This window comes from Melopsittacus undulatus, chromosome 8 (genome assembly GCF_012275295.1).
Source record: "Melopsittacus undulatus isolate bMelUnd1 chromosome 8, bMelUnd1.mat.Z, whole genome shotgun sequence".
NCBI classification, from domain to species: Eukaryota; Metazoa; Chordata; class Aves; order Psittaciformes; family Psittaculidae; genus Melopsittacus; species Melopsittacus undulatus.
Genome location: NC_047534.1, coordinates 37,679,720 through 37,692,386, shown reverse-complemented (window position 1 = coordinate 37,692,386; position 12,667 = coordinate 37,679,720). Strand labels below are relative to the sequence as shown.

At 38.9% G+C, this 12,667-nt stretch overlaps 1 long non-coding RNA gene across 1 annotated transcript in view; it reads right to left on the bottom strand.

Annotated features, from left to right (window-relative positions):
* The window catches only part of LOC115947096 (uncharacterized), a 69,518-nt gene extending 58,445 nt beyond the window's left edge, over positions 1-11,073 (bottom strand). The window contains exon 1 of the long non-coding RNA XR_004081057.1: positions 11,037-11,073. This is a non-coding gene — a long non-coding RNA (uncharacterized lncRNA). The remainder of the gene's footprint in view (positions 1-11,036) is intronic.
* Between the last annotated feature and the right edge of the window lie 1,594 nt (positions 11,074-12,667).

The window sequence follows — 12,667 nt, the reverse complement described above, 5'->3', positions numbered from 1 at the left end:
TAACCTGTCTATATAGGTGGAACTAGACAATGCCAATTTTCAGAAAGCTACATAGTTTTTGCTTTCTCTTTTCCTTAAAGATGCACATAAAATTACGTATTACTCCAGTATTAATCTGGATAGCATATCGCCAATTTTAAAATGGGAATAGAAATATTCCTTTACTCCAGAGCAATGTTGTGAAAATCAGCTGGTTGATATTTACAAACCTTTTGTATATCCACGCTCAGAACCACAAAGGCCTATAAAATTAACAATTCTGTGTTCATTCTCCTATGGACAGAGAGCAGAAATAGCACTGACTACTCTTCAAAACATTAAAACAAATAGCTTTGCACTAAATGTATGCAGTCTTTTAATTAACATATTTTGATATATTAAAGCACATAAAACAACCAGAACTGCTGCTAATTTTTTTTTAGAAATGCACAAGCAGCTGTGATTTCTTACAATTAGGAATAAATTCCTATTAATCTCAGCAAAGCTACTTCAGCCAAGTTCTTCATGATTAGAAGGTACGTTGAACTAAACCACACTAGTCTGGACAAAACTATCCAGAATAAACCACTAGTGCATGGTGACAAATGGTATATACACTGAGGAAAGACATTTGGGATAGTATTTTCTGAATATTCTAAGTTGACAGAGCATTCTAAGAGCACAGTCTAACAGATGGATGGAGAGAGTGTGTCCTGGTAAATTGCATACATTTCTGCTCCTATTTGAATTGTAAATACCATGTTGATACAAGTTACCCTGTGAATAAGTCGCAGTACACACATAACCTTCTGCTAATGTGAAGTGTTCAAAAAAATGCTTGCTGTTAGCTAGAAGCATGACAGAGTAATTTGAATGCAAGTAAAAGGCAGTTAATACTGAATACTGTCTTTGGAAACAGATTTTGATGGGTTTAGCTCCACCATTTAAAAACCAAGATAATAAATGTAAAGTGCAATTAAGATATTGAATGTCTTTATTACCAAATCCATTGCGAATTGCTACACAAATTATGGAAGCCGTCACTCAGAATTAACAAATACTGCATTTCAGTATTTTATAAAAGCAACAGGTTTTGCCCCACTATCCTCTATTAATACAAACCTCGGAAACATTCCATCTTCCAGTTCCTTGAAATTAACATACCCAGCACAGTGAATATAAGGCTGGGCAGTTGAAACAGAAGTATGCTTTTAACTCTGATTCAGGCTTTCACTCTCACTTTTGGTGCATCCAGCTACATCCAGACTGAAACTGGGAATACTTCCTGTCTTGTGGACTTCAGCATGCACCTTCTACGTAACGAGAGGAGGCTGGGTGGGCATTGTCACCTGGAAGTATTACGGGCAGGAAACCCAGTCACAGGGGATGGAAACAACATCAGGTAGTACAGGTGCAGCCTTAAAAAAATCTGTCTTGGACAAAAACCTTGATAAATTCTAAGGCCTCTTTCCTTAGTGAGGAATCAACAAGTTAAGGATTAAAATTAAATAATCACTATAGCCATGAACAATAAACTGCTGTCAGGTCTATTGTCCAGTGCCAACTGAAACACAGCTACTTAATTACAAATCGTGGCTGAAAAAGTTATTACCGTATGACCCACATTTGATGCGCCCACTGACATGTGGTAGGAAGTTATATGCAATATACAGGCTTTCATAAACAGCTGTAAAATCCTGTATTCTGACCTTCAAAAATGTTGTGTTTCCGCACTGCCCACACAAGTAGAATGCCTCAAAAAGCATGTGCTCAAACATCTCCTCTGTGTTACTGCACTCACAGGGTCCCAAGAGCTCTTTGAAAAAGATCCTAAATTGCCTTCTATTATGTAAGCAAAAGATTGAAAATCCTCTATTGTACACCTTCCATAGTATTCAAAAGATACGGATACTGGTAGGGTAGAACTGATTTCATGAATTCAGAAATTTCTAAAGCTGTTTGCAAATAAATGTCCTACAATACTGTGATATTTTCTTTTTATCTCAGAGCCAGATGAGATTTTATTTTAAATTACTCAATTATGGAAATGGTTTTATTTTCTTTGAAAAGCCATTTCTCTCAGGGCAGAAAACTGTGAGATGGGCTCCCTCTAGAGTCTTCTCTTTGATACAAACTTTGAATTATAAAAGATTGCATAGGTCATTTATATGTGCCAAGACCCTACCTAGTTCTCTTCCAAAAAAAGTTCTGAGATATGAATAGTGAAGAAAAAAACCTTCACATTCCCAGCTAAATACATTCATGTATTTGTACACCTCTCAAGTCTCTCAAGTCCATCTGGATGGTATACCTTCCCTCCAAAACATCAACCACACCACAGCTTGGTGTCATTAGCAAACTTGCCGAGGGTGCACTCAAACCCATTGTCCTTGCCACCAGCAAAGAGAAATTCTTTACAATGAGGGTGGTAAAACCCTGGCACAGGTTGCCCAGAGAGGTGGTGTGTGGAGACAGTGTTCTCACAGGAGAACGGATATTTAGTACATGACCTCTGAATAACCCCGAAAGATACAGCAAGGCCAAGAGAGGCCCGAGGAAGCTTAAGCAAGCAAGATCAGAAGAAGCTGGAATTCACTGAGTTACAAGAACTGTGGACTGTTGGCAAGTGTTCGAGGTCAAGTTCTCACACCTGTGCTTAACCAATTACATGTTAGTCACTAAGGGTCTTCAAGACATGCATCCAATCATGATATGCCAAATCGCTGTAGCTGTGTGTAAGCAATAGTATATAAGGAGTTAATGCTTTGCAATAAATGGCTTTTGGTCTGATCATATTGATCTCTGACTGAGTCCATTCCATGGCAGTGGTGGATGCGCCGTCCCTGGAGACATTCCAGGCCAGGCTGCATGTGGTTCTGGGCAACCTGATCTAGTTGAGGTTGTCCCTGCTCATTGCAAGGGGGTTGGACTAGATGAGCTCTGAAGGTCTCTTTAACCTATTCTATGGTTTTCCCTTTTGCAATATTCTGGGTGCACTTCTAAGGCTGATATAGTCATCCTCTGCAGAGCCTGGCAAAGGAAAGGTATAAGAGCTTGATGCTTTACATATTTCAGCCTTCCTAAAATATTAAGTCTAAGCACAGAACTGTCTCTACAGTCTCTTGAAAAACAGCACTGCTTAAGAGGAATATGTTGCATGGCATCATACAGTCCTCTAGGCTTTTGATACCTATATGCCAGAGTTCAGTCAGCTGATTGGACTACAGGGTTAGAGAGCAACAATATTCTAGAAAAGTGTAATTTTTTTAATCACCTCATACTACTAAGTACCCAGACAAACAGAAATACATGCATTATGTCACATTTCCTTTATGCTTCACTGTAAAATTACATATTGTACTTATATCACACCAATTTTTGTTACTAATGCAGTTAAAACTTCCTTCTAGTTTTACATACTAATAATACAAGCTAGCATCCGTTACTATGGGTTGGAAAGGACTGACAAATATTCCACACATCAGATAAGTTTTCAAACATAAAATAAATTCAGGACCTTCTACAAAGCTCACTCTGCACTGAATTCATATTAGCTTCCTTTTGTCTTTCATAGGTCCTACAGCTACCCTCAAGCTGGGTAAAAGATGCTAGGGAGGTGGGGGGTAGTATGCTTGCAATCTAAGTTTTTCAAATATAACCAAAGGAATGCATCACTATCAATGTAAGTTTGTTCATGGAGAACCCCTTTTGGTTGCTCCATATTTTATTTAAAAGGGTTTGTCAATGTTTATCTCCAAACCTGAATATACTGCAACCCACAACAAGGAATCAAAAAGCACAGTAGCACTTAGTCTGTGATTAAAACAATTTTATGACAACATTCTCAGAAAATATGTTAAAAAAATTAATAAATTCAGTAGTTACTCTAAACCACTTGTCTACTGATTTAGTTAGGGAATCAGCAGGCACAGCAGCCAACCAACTACTCTGCCTCCAGCAGGGTAACTTTGAGCTCCCATCTTATTGCAGCTAGTCCAGCAGACTGTTTAATCTGGGGCTAAACTGAGGCTAGGCTTTTAACATTCCTAACCCAAAACTAAGACAGCACAGTTCTGAGAGCTCTGATTTGTAAGGTAGATAGGATACAACCAAAGCAGAGAGATCTGAGCACCAAATTTCTGCATCCTAGCTGAGACTGAGCACCACACTTTTAATCCCTTCCTAGGAGGCAACAGCTAAAACATCCCTTTTGGTTGAACCTGATACCTTCTGTTCCAGAGGTCTTCATAACGCTACTACTGCTAACCTATCCTGCTGCTGAGTTCAGCACAATTACATTAACACAGTTCCTCTGTGCTGCAGACCAATTCAGACAAGTGCCTGCAGCCAAGCATCCTTGACTTCACCAATGGCAGCCCAGACTGTAGTAGAGAAGCAGGTCCAGGTGGGACCTGGACCTATGCAGGACCTAGATCTCCCACCTACAGGTCCAGGTCCCACTGCAAGACCAGGCACCCTGGCAATATCCTTCACAAACAAAACTCGGATCTGCCCACATCTCAGCTCTGACATAGTTCCAGGGCAGGACTGAATGCTTGAGTGCAGATCCATCGCTGCCCACTCCTGCCATCTCCAGCACAGGCACATGTCTCAGCTTCAGCTACAGCAGTGGCTGAATACGGATGCTAAAGTTTACTCTAAAAGCAAGTACAAAGCTCTTTGTAAATATCACAAGTTTGAATGGATGCCAAGCAAATAAAAAGTGCTTACATGTTTACAATAAATATCACAGACAGTGAGGGAAGAAACATATTGATTTGCAATCCATGTATGAATGTTAGTTTACATAACAAAAATGAATCACAGTAACTTTGGCTTCTGCCACAGTCTGATAAATTCTTGGATCATATACCATAGAATAGCTTGGGCTGGAAGGGACCTTAAAGATCACCTAGTTCCAAAACACCAGGCTGCCCAAGGCCCCATTCAGCCTGGCCTTGAATTATGTTAATACATTATGGCATTTCTACAGCTGTTAAATCTATTACCTTGATTGTAGAGAGCTGAGTTCTGCACCATTCACACACACATAAAACATCCTCTTTTTCTTTTTCTTTATTTTTTTTTATAAAACACATCAGTGAAGTCATGGTCTTTTTTTTTTTAAAACAAACACACATGAATGAAAAGTACCTATAGAACTGAGACCATGTGTGCTAAACCACTTCCTCTTACTTTGAAAAATATTTCTTTCAAAATAACCCTACTAATATCCTCATAATTTGCTGATAAGAAATCATGCATTATTACAACCTTTCATGTTAAACATAAATCGAGGCCAGAGGTAAAATCAAATGTAAGCATTCTTTCTTTTCTTAATTCAAATGCCACTTAGTAAAGAAGTTGAAATAAGCTGAGATTTCCAGAGTTGTGAAGAGGATGCTGTGACAATTCCCAGTGAGTTCAATAAAACTACACTAGTCCACACTGCAGGGAAAGAAGTCCTCTGGTAGGATCCAGCCCAGCAACCAGACTGGGCATTTACAACACTCTGTATTTTGACTTTAGTACATACATTTATTGCAAGAGTCTCAAGAGTAAACTGACTGAATTGATACATGCTATAAAAAGCTAGTGTTTATTAGAAATCTTTATTACAATTTCAGCATAGAAGTTAAAACTACACAATGATTCAGAGCACAAATTAGGAATCTGTTTATAATTTTTTTTAATTTTTTTAATTTTAACAGCAGCACAGAGAACAATTTTAAAGGACTATAAATAAAAATAATGTCATTAACATCAGTTTTACATTAATAAGCCAAGTTTGGTTGGCTATCATTCTTTAGGCTCATTATGGATATCTCAATGTGAATCATGAGAAATTTAAAATAATAAATTGTGTTTATCCATCAGGCTTTTTAAACATTTTCTTTTCATCAGAAATCATAAATACAAATTAAATAAATTGACAATGCAAGTAAACCAGTTTTAAATTCTCTGTAGTATTGCAAGGCTTAAACTGCAGCACCCTGTAAAGCTAGATGTATAAAAAATGATATACGTCATACCAGTAGAGAATCCTTTTTCTTACAGGGCTGCCTTCAGAAATCAAACTAAGCACAATACCATATGTGGAAACTGCATTGTATGTTAAGACAGCTACAACAGAGGTGGAAGAGGACACACTAATACAGCACATACTTGTATGCAGTTTGATGTTCCAGTCTAGAGCATGTCCATAATGAATAAACCTTCACCCACTTGCAAAGTGGAAGGGGCAGCATCATTACCAATGACAACAGCAGTCAAACCCCTCCTCCATCCTTCACTAGTAAAATACTAAATAAAACCAAAGGAATGGCCAATGTTCCCAAAGGGAGGATGATTTTTAAATCTCAGCGACAACAGCTGTGTTTCTAGTCTGCAAACAAGCTGCCACACAGTTTGCCCGTACTGTATACGAGAATATGCGGATTTGTTGAAGACATACAACTTTCACTACACACTGTGTGTTATGGTTCAGGCTAGAAGAAATGCAAGAGCCATAAGCAAATACTGAGGCACAAAGACAACTGGAATGCAGCTATGAAAGACTTGTACGCTGACAAGGGGAGGTGCCCCACATAAATAGCACCATACAGCTCCATCGTAAACCCCTTGCTCTGAAGAGCATTTACAAGAATAATGTTCATTATGTCAAATTAACTGTTTGACTATTTTAACTATTCACTATTTCTGTGAATAAATGTTTACAGAAGTGAGAGATTGCAACCTAAGCCATTAATATGAAAAATACTAATCTTCAAATAACCCAGTACAGCCACAGCAGTCCATTTCACAGCCTTTTACAAGCATGATTTGATGATCTCTAGCCTAAAAATGTCCAACTCTGCCTCGTCCAACTGAATTTGCCTAATCACTGATTCTTCTTTCTCCTTTTAACTTTTGCCTCTATTTCCTGCAAGTTGAGCTTTTCCTAGTCCAAGTAGCTAGGTCTGGACTAAAGGGTCTAAAGAGAATAATAACTGCACCCACTAAAGAGTACAACACCCAAGCACAAACCGATGAATAGAGAGCAGAAAACCTGGTCTTCAGCCTGGCACAAATAATATAGCAGCCCACACATACGTAGGTACATAAACACACACTAACAGATTTAACACTGAAGAACAAAAAGCTATGCAGTAAAGTGAGGAAGTAGGACAAACACAGACTTGAGTCGTTTCATCCTAATTCATATCATTGGCTTAAAGTCAAACAATTTAACTTGCTGTTCATGGGCCATAGCCATAGGAAGTGGTTTGTGAAAATGGGAAATCTTAGTACTGCAGTAAGGATGCTTTGTTTCCAAACAGATCCAGTCAGCTCAGAGCTGCTGAAAAGGGGTCAGTGCAGCATGCACAGCAGCAGGAAGTCAGCAGAAATAGAGTACAATACTAAAAATCTGAAACCCCCAAAGAGATGTTTAAATGATAAATGAGAAGCAAGCCCATTTTGCCCATTGATTAAACACTGAGTATGAAGAACAGCTTCCATTTGTTTGCTCTTTTTATTTTTCCTGTACATTGACAGATGACTGCCTCTGCTACTCCCTACAAAGTGACACATCCATCATAATTTTTGAAAGTTTCTGCTTTGGTTTTAGACTTTTTGAAAAGCTGCACTGTTATTCTTCTACTCTCTTTTATAATGTTCTTCTGCTCTCTTTTTATAAAAACTCCTTCCAGGATAGTAGGAACTGAATCATCGACATTTAAAACATCAAGTGGTGAAGTACTCAGGCAGTTTCAGCATCTGCTACACTGTGGTGGTTCGCATGCACCTCTCACTTCAAGAGATGAGGAGCAATTTAAGGACCAGTTGAATTTAGGGATGAACTGGTTACAAATTAGTCACCCTTGTCCTCAAATTATCACTGAATTAGGAAAAACTGTTAAGCCATCACAGAGCAGGGGAAGACAGAAGTTTAGGAATCAGATCTGTCAAAAATTTTAATCTTTTAGTGCACTATAGTGAAGCCATCTCTGAACATCAGCTAAAGTGTCTGAAAATCCTATAAAATATTGTAACTCAAAGCTTATTTCTACAAAGTAATTTATCCTATTTAGTCTTATAAAAACAACATTAACACTTTTTGTTCTTATAACGATATAGTAAACTCTGCAGTAAAACAGGTATAAAGATTTCAGGGATACCTTTAGGAAACACAAGGAGGTATAAATCCCTGGAATGAGATAAACCATTCCAAAGGTATTTCCAAGGGAAAAGCACTTTGTAACATCAAAATCAGGAATTCAAAAGATCAGTCACTGGCAGACCTAGTCAGATAGAAAGTACATTTCTATATTCAAGATCTGTGAGGAAACCCTTAAACTGTGAAATATAGGTTACAGGAAGCTTCTGCCCCCAGTCATACCTCATTTTATCTCATCTTTTCTAAACTGTCAGCAACTGTTCTTCTGACAAGCACCTTGCAAACAGCTTTTCAATTGCATCCGAATCTCCAAACACACTGGAAAGTTAAAGTCATATAAAGCTCTGCCTTCTCTAAGGCCACACTCTAGTTACAGAAGATTTTGTAAGTTTGCTAACAAAGCTATAGAATTTCTGGTTGGCTCCTTTGAATGTTTATAGAGTTTAGTTTGGATTTGGCAGGTGGCTTTCAACGTGCAAAGAGTCCCCAGAAATTCTGCCACCGGGAATGACTAAAGAGCCATACCCTTCCTTCTCACAGCCCTTCTGCCAGCTCTATAGTAACATGCTCATGTTGATTCTTTAGCAGCCTGCAGCAGGAATTAGTTTGAAGATAGCACGGCCTGATAGAGCTGTATCCTTTTGGCTACTAAGCATCAATGAAACAGTTTGTGAGAAAAGGCACAGGTGATAAATGGAAAAAGAAAATAAAGCCCAGCTCCTCCTAAATTAACTACCATGCATCATAGAGAAACCTTTGAACTGCTGCAGTCTACTTTGGCTTTCGATCTTCCTTAAACTGCTAGTAAGAACAGAAAACTTAAATGACAAAAATCAATAAGTTCAAAATGTGCTAAAATGAACAGAATTTCTGCTCAAAATCCTCATCATTAATAATGATTGCCTATCTCACTGCAGGAAAAAAAAGTTAAGTCCTTACGAAAGCTGAATGCTAATTTTAAAGCAATCAAAAATGCATAGATGTTTTAAATTACAAGAAATGCCTGTGCAACATCTTGACTATTTAAACAGAAGCAGATGGTTTATATGGCTATAGTGCTTAATTAAACATTTTATATATTCTATAAAATGATATCTGATGGCATTCTTTCCAATTGGCTTTCTAAATTTAAATTGCAAAGTAATTTTATGTTTGCACCATAACCCGCAAATTAATTCAAATATTCATGCCCAATACTAACTTAACAACCTAATGTCTATTTTCCAATACATGTGAAAAATTGAACTGTCCAGCTCCTCTGATTTCTTTTTCATGATAATACTAATGTTTTTTTTTCAGAATTATACTGGGTTCCTTTATTTTAAATAGTCCTTATTTAACCGCCAGTGGTGTAGATTTTTCCTTCCTATCCCCTTTACTAAAGCAGAAATAGTGAAACATGCAAAATATGATGCATTTTATTTTATTAAGACTTTAAAACCAAGACCTCCAAACAAGATGTAGGTATGGAGGCTACTATGATATTAGGGTACAACTACTGATGAGTGTGAAAGATTTAAGAGAGATTATAGTGAAGGTTTAAAGAAACTGCTTAGAATTCACATCATGAAAGACAACTGCTACAAGGTATGCTGTCCCCAAGTTCCACAGGCAAAAATAAAATCAGGTTACATCATTCCACAAAGTCATAATCACACACTTAGAAGAAAAAGAGGGATGTAAAGACTGAGCATAGTGCGTAAAGCTTTGATACTATCTTTACCAAGTACAGATTTGATGTGGCAATTCCAGCAAAAAGGAAAGGTTTCACAATTATTATTTATAGTTGTTGGCACTGACTTTTTAAAGCTGATTCAAAACAAACATAGTAAAAGGCAGAGAGACAACATAATCACTAAGCCAGGGACCCATTTAACTACATGACTACTGAAGACAACCTTAGTTCAGAATGAACTTCATTCTTTTCTCACAGTTTAGAGTTCAAATTGGCAAGAAATGGCAACATCACTCACTGTGTGCATAAATGGCCCTGCTCCCTTACACTTCAGTATGATCTTCACTTAAGCAGATGACAACTGCCTATCACAAAGTGAAGCATAAAGTTGCTTTTAAGTGACTTGTGAGTCACGTAAAGTCATTAGGGTCTCATGTCATTACACTCTCCATGTCAATCAAAAGCACTAGCATTCAGGGAAGTTGCATGTTCAAGCTATAGCAGCTTTCCCTGGTTGTTTCTGGGCACTTGTTCAAGGCCCTCACTCCTCTTGATGCAACAGAAAAGCCCATAGCCATGAGCAGGGGAGTAAACCGAACAGGGGTAGATATTCCTTGACTGATGAAATACAGCTACATCACAGCACAGTTCTTACATGACCAGTACAGTGTAGAAATAAAAATAACCCTATTTTCCCATCTAGACATACAGACATGAATTTTGATTTAAAATATCAGTTTAAAAAAAAATAAAATCACCATGAAACAAAAAACCTGAAGCATTTTATTGAGTAAATCAGAATATAACTCGGAAAAAAAAACAATGCAGTAATACCACAAAACTAGGATAGATAGCTGCTAAAGGGATCATAATTCTTAAGACTAATGTCTGCTTTCTATCTCCTTTAACGCTCAAATTAGGTGTTCAACACCACTGGCAAAAAGAGCAGCAGATAACTCAGCAAACTCATTATCACTAGGAATTAAAGCAAATACTTTAGTGATATTTTTAGACTTGCATTCCAACCCTAAGTATTCTATGACTCTATGATTTTCAAAAACATAACATTAATTTACCTGAAAGTTATTATTAAAGTTTTAATCATGACTGAAAATCAAGAAATGCTTGCTCTTGTATTCCTCTAGCTAAACAAGAGAGCTTTTCCAGAATACATCACACACTGACATCTAAGCTTCATGCATTCAGAGAACTTATTTCACTTACCTAGCAGTTGCTTATATTCCTCTTAATGAAGCTTGGCCTGAAAAAAAAAAAAAAACACTTGACAGTTAATTACATTAATCTAGCTTCAGACTGATACATTTAACATTTTAGCATGCATTCTTTCCTTAATATCCCTGGGGGACTACATGTATCAGCATGTGCCAAATGAGCTTCTAATGAAAGCAGGACAACATCCCCACCCCATCTGAGAGATCCCAAGTCACTGAGTACACACATAAAGAAGTAAATGTTGCCACAAAAAGCCAGTCCTTCTATAAGAAGTCTCATTTAAATTCTGAAAATTGAAAATTAAAACTAAAGCAACCACCCACTAAGGCACATAACCATTAGGAATGAAATGTAAATGTTTCAGCAGATACATTTTTCAGCATTAGTCTGACAGATGTTTTGATTTCTGTAAGTCTGTAATAACATGAAAATTATAAACTAATTTCTCAGGTACACTCTACTGAAGTACAATATTTCTGTCTTTGTTGACTAAACAGATTTTTCCCTAAAACATTACACAACGGAAATGCTTGTTGAGTTAGCTGAGTCTGAGAAGCAAACACAAAAAGCACGAATCAATTTCACTTTCAACAATGAGCCATAGGTGCTTCTATGTCAGTTTCATCAGCTGAAGCATCTAATTAACATTTGGCTCTGCCTGCATAAATCAGAGTAAGCTCAGAGAGTGAACCCTAAGACTTCATGACAGGATTTCAAACAAAGCAAGTGTATGGTGGGGGAAACTGCAAGAAATTCTGGGTTACAGATACTCCAGTATAATCCAGGATTATCTTTGAAACAGAAAATTCTTGCAAAAACTTCTTGCAGTGTGTATTTGACAGTCTCCTTTTCAAGCCCTGTTCCTAAAACCAAATGTGTTTTGTCTTCACAAAGAACTGGTAACAAGCTCAATAGCTCTTGATCATACTTCCGAAAAAAGTCCACCCCACCTCAAAACACCCTATCACCTCCCAGTCCCTTCACAGCCCTCGTACTGGACTTAGGTGTTAGCCTAACCTCAGTGAGGAGGCTCACCCCAGTGCCCTCCGGGTAGGATCCAGCCACCAGAACCACACTTTGTTCTTTGCTCTGCTGTCCTCTGCCCAACGGGAATAGCTGCGTTCAGCGGGAAACCTCTGGCAACATCCCAGGCCTGTTTGTTTTCAGATATTTATGCCAATGTGGACTTGTGTCAGGACACACAAGTGACCACCTGCGGTGGGCCCACCACAGTCCCTCCTGCCCTGGGGTCCTCTCTCTGCCACCAGCCTCACAGAGGCGAGGGCAGCTGCAGGGAAATACCCCCAAGGAAACTGACGTGTTCGTAGTCTTTTGTCTGCAGACCTGTGAGGCTCTAGGCTCAGAGCACAGACTGCGGTGCCTGAGGCCGGCTCTCCTAAGCAGCAACACTGCGCAAGACGCCAAGGCCAGGCCGAAGCGGGCCCCGCTGTGGAAGGGGCGAGCCGAGGCCGAAACACCCCGGCAGGGAACGGCTGGGAGGCGCCGAGACCCCGCCCGAGGCGGGCGCGGCGGCCACGTCAGCCCCGGAGCCGCCCCGCCTGCCTCCGGCCCAGAGCCGGATCCCGCCGCGGGCCGCCCTTCCGCCCGGCGCCGGGGTGAAG